The sequence below is a fragment of the Gymnoscopelus braueri genome, assembly GCF_963280865.1.
Source record: "Gymnoscopelus braueri genome assembly, chromosome: 1".
NCBI lineage: Eukaryota > Metazoa > Chordata > Actinopteri > Myctophiformes > Myctophidae > Gymnoscopelus > Gymnoscopelus braueri.
In genome coordinates this window covers 41292138-41296807 of record NC_137603.1, presented here as the reverse complement: position 1 = coordinate 41296807, position 4670 = coordinate 41292138, and positions in this window count along the sequence as shown.

Here is a 4670-nt window from a genome sequence, read left to right as displayed (position 1 = left end):
GTCCCCCATGGGGGCCTCGCTGCCCCAGAGGCCATCGCCCCGGGGAGAAGAGCAGATCCCAGAACTGTTCTGCACGCCAGCAAATACACCAAAAGTTTGAAAAAGACCAACTTTGTAGGACATTCCACAACTTTGTCTCTCACTCCTTCTCTCTCTCTCTCTCCCTCTCTCTCTCTCTCTCTCTCTCTCTCTCTCTCTGTGTCTCTCTCTGTGTGTGTGTGTGTGTGTGTGTGTGTGTCTCTCTCTCTCTCTCTCTCTCTCTCTCTCTCTCTCTCTCTCTCTCTCTCTCTCTCTCTCTCTCTCTCTCTCTCTCTCTCTCTCTCGTTAGTAGAGAGAGATTAGGTTAGCGAGGTCAGCTTCTGCTTGTACGTCTCAGCGGACTTTTTTAGACCAGCCATTCCTCCATTTTTTATATTGTTTTACTGCGTGTTTTATATTACATTGCCTATGTTTACTCTCTCATCATTTGGGTTGTTTAATGTGCTACATTGCTTTCTGGTTTCATTCTGTAAAGCATTTTGTAAACAGTTTAAAAGATTGTACAGTAAATACATTTTATTATTTTGTATCCCCTATCGTTCTCTCCTCTCTTTTGCTTTGTCCTTTGCTGCTAAGGTTAGTGTGTGTCCTACTTATTGTATATGTTTTAACATTATTTTTCTTCTTTTTATTTCAATCCAGTAGTATTGCTGTTGTTGCACAGTCTTGCAGAACGAACATGCCTCAGCAATATTTTGCTGAGTGACAAATAAAGCCTATTGGTTCTTGATTCATTGTCTTTGATCAGATGCGATGGATTTAAGTCCACTGTTCCAAAACAAATGAAGTATGTATGTACTGTGCATAAAAGACAGAGAGAGAGAGAGAGAGAGAGAGAGAAAGGGTGTTTATGTGTGAATGTTAAATTGTCCTCCATGTATCCATGTCTTTGCAATGAATGAGTCCACAGAACTCATTGCAAAGAAGAAGAAGAGTGTTTTGGTGGTGCAGAAGCCTTTCTCCTCCTCTTCTGTGGGATTCCATCTCACTTTTTTCATTCCACTTACTTGCGTGCCGGTCTTGTGCACCAAAAATAGCCAACATACAAGCCCACAACACTTTGCAGTGTGACGCGTTGTGGACTTGTAGATCAGATATTTTTGGTACACATGGTACAAAGCCAATCAGGCATATCTGTCAGAGCTACTGAAAGAAATATATTCTGCTTTCAGATAGCTGTCAGCTGGTATGTGTGTGTGGTGATGATGACCCTAGGGGCGTTATGATAATATTAGTAAATGGCCTTTATGTAAGATCGATTTAGTCTTGACAGGACAACGAGCCCTGTGCAGCGACTCACACAGGATACGCTGCTAATACCGTCGTAAAAATGGATTAAGAATAGATGCATATACAGTATGCTAAATAATGATAATAATCCAGGTGAAACATATTATATAATTACATAATATACATAATATAATATAATAATAATTACTTATTACATGAATATTGATTGATAGATAAAAGGTGTGGACAAGTAAAGTAAACCTAAAATATTGATAACTATACAATAATTATACTTTTTGGTCTACCCTTTAGCATTTTTTTTTCATAGGGGGAAATGATACTTGTAAACAACATAAGACATTTAACCAATATTTTGCATTCCTAATATCCTCAGGTAGGACTGCATTGTCTCAGACCTTTGTTGTTATTTGTGTGTGTGTGTGTGTGTGTGTGTGTGTGTGTGTGTGTGTGTGTGTGTGTGTGTGTGTGTGTGTGTGTGTGTGTGTGTGTGTGCGTGCGTGCGTGCGTGCGTGCGTGCGTGCGTGCGTGCGTGCGTGCGTGCGTGCGTGCGTGCACGCGTGCACGCGCGCGCGCGTTTACAGTGTCAGTGGAACAGATGCTAGCTGTTGGCTTGTGTCGTGCATACACCGATATATTGGAATCAGGAAAACCTCAAACGAATAAATAATGTGACACAAATTGAGGTTCAGTGGCTAATTGTCATTTAATGGAGCGTCGAACGTAGTGAGGAAAATACTCATATGTCACTTCATCCTCATTACTAAGAAGAACTGAAGAGATTCACTGTGTGGGTTTCCGCGTGTGTGTGCGTGCGTGCGTGCGTGCGTGCGTGCGTGCGTGCGTGCGCGGTAGTGCTGGTAAACGAATATTCTAATTTAATGTTTATTTGACAGGGAAAATACAAAAAACAATGTATCAAGTTATAAAAACAAACAAAATATATGTTTTATTGGATCCGAGCACTTGATACATAGTTTTTTGTATTGTCCCTGTCAAATAAACAAAGAAAATGTATATAGATTTTTTTATAATAATAATAATAATATTCGAATATATTCAAATATCTGCGCATTTTTAAGACCAATATTCAAATATCATTTCTGAGGAAAGTTACTATAGCCCCAGTGTACGCGCATACATGTGTAGATGTTTCTGTGTGTAGTATGTGTGTATACTTGCTGACTGTTACGGACAGCCGTATTTTATCTTGTTGTATAATTATTTGGTAGTTATACTACTTATATTATTTGATATTTTGTACTGCTGCTTGTATTCTGTATTCTTCTGTTGTTTCCTGTGTTTCTGAGGTGAGATGGTGAGAGGTGGAGACTGAGGCCTGTTGATTATCAAATTGACTGACACATGCCTGTGGCAAATTCATGCTAGAACGTTGCTCACCTGAGACTGCCAGCTGCCTGTGGGGAATTGGTTCCTTCCACTGATTGGCCGGCTCTGATGATATAGATAATGTATAGATAGTATCACAAAAAGGCAAATGACTTTGAACTGTCAATCCATGTTCTGACCGCACCGTGTATGTGCCCTGTAAGAGAGAGAGAGGCCAGAAGTACAGAAGACACAGACAGACAGACAGACAGACAGACAGACAGACAGACAGACAGACAGACAGACAGACAGACAGACAGACAGACAGACAGATTGATTCCAGGACTGTTTTAAGTCACTAGAGGTTCAGGCCGCTATGCATGCATGCCCATACTATATATGGAGATCTCTGTATCTGTCGGTCATTGTCCCTTTAATGCCCATATATGGAGATCCCTGATGTCATCAGTATATGCCCCAAATATGGGCATGCCCCCTTTTGTGCCCATATATGGAGCTGACTGATTTGTGTGCGCCTGATGCCGACGCATTGAGGTTAGACAACACACTCCATATTTGGGCGTAGCTGCATGAGCAAATTTCAATATAGGATTCTTCTCTAACTGTAAATGGTAAATGATGCATTTATATAGCGCTTTTATCCAAAGTTACCATGTGCATTACATTCACCCATCCACACACCAACGGCGGAGTAAACCATGCAATGCACCAACTTGCTCATCAGGAGCAGTTAGTGGTTCAGTGTCTTGCTCAAGGACACTTTGACACTAACCCAGGTCCCAGGGGGAGCCGGGGATCAAACCGGGCTTCCGATTCCAGCCACTTTACCTTCTGAGCCAGCTACTGCCGCCACCACTGTGATCACTGTTATCACTTCCCTGTAACTTTCTCTACCCTGTTCATCACTATGGCTGCAGCTCACAACAGCGCTTCTGTCTGCGACATTTCATTGCACACTCAGATCACCCACAAAAAACATCTATGTACGTATAGTCTGGGCTTGGGTCATAACAAATGGTGGACTTTGATGCAGCTGCACATCCTTATCACCATGCTACCCTATAGGTCCCTGCAACACTGCACACATAATCAGATTTCTGGATAATACTACATAATAACACAGTTGTAACGGACCAGAACATTCCAGGTTTGTTGTTATCTGGGATAGTTTCCACTTACTGATTCTTACTTTGTCTGCTCTCGTCCGGGACTGATTCACCAACCATAATTTCCCCCTTACAATTTCTCAATCCAAAATTATTTTTGACCTAGCGTTGGAAAGTGTATGACCACCAAACACATGCAGAGGTGGGGTCAGTCCAGGTTTAGATCACACGCAAGGCGATATTTTCCCTGTTGCCTAGGGGTTGCCTGAGGTGAACCAGCCAGCAGGAGGCAGGATCCATAACATGTTAATATTAGTACACACCATTGCAACCACTTGCCAAGTCGTATTTTCAAATGACTTCTGGTGATATCACAGCAAATGAGATGTCTATTTTTGGGAGGCAGGAGTTGATGGGAAACCTCAAGTTCTGCATTGGTGTGAACTTTGCACAACACATTCTTTCATTCCCAACTCTTGACACACTGACACTTGGACACTTAGTCAACGTCCACGGTAGTCCAAGACGAATCACGTGGCACATAATGCAGACCATGTAGACTCATTGAAAACACCATACAAAATACATTCAAAACTAGTTACAACAAGGCAGACCCACCATCACCAGCGGACATGAGTGGCATGAGGCGCACCCGAACGAGGCACCTGCTGAGCAGGAGCCCACACAGAGTGGTGCAATGTGCGCTTCTGCTGACTCAGTCCCGCTCTATTTGCATAGGGTGGGAATCGTTATGCTCTGGCCTCATCAATATTGTACGCGAAAGGGGAATCTTCTGCGTCCATGTCGGACACTAAAGGTACCTTAACCAAGCGTCAACATATGACAAGTTAGCAGTGACAATGCGTTCCAAGCTGACTCATCTCTGTATGAACGCAGCCTGTGAGAGGTCATGAGACGTGTGGACAG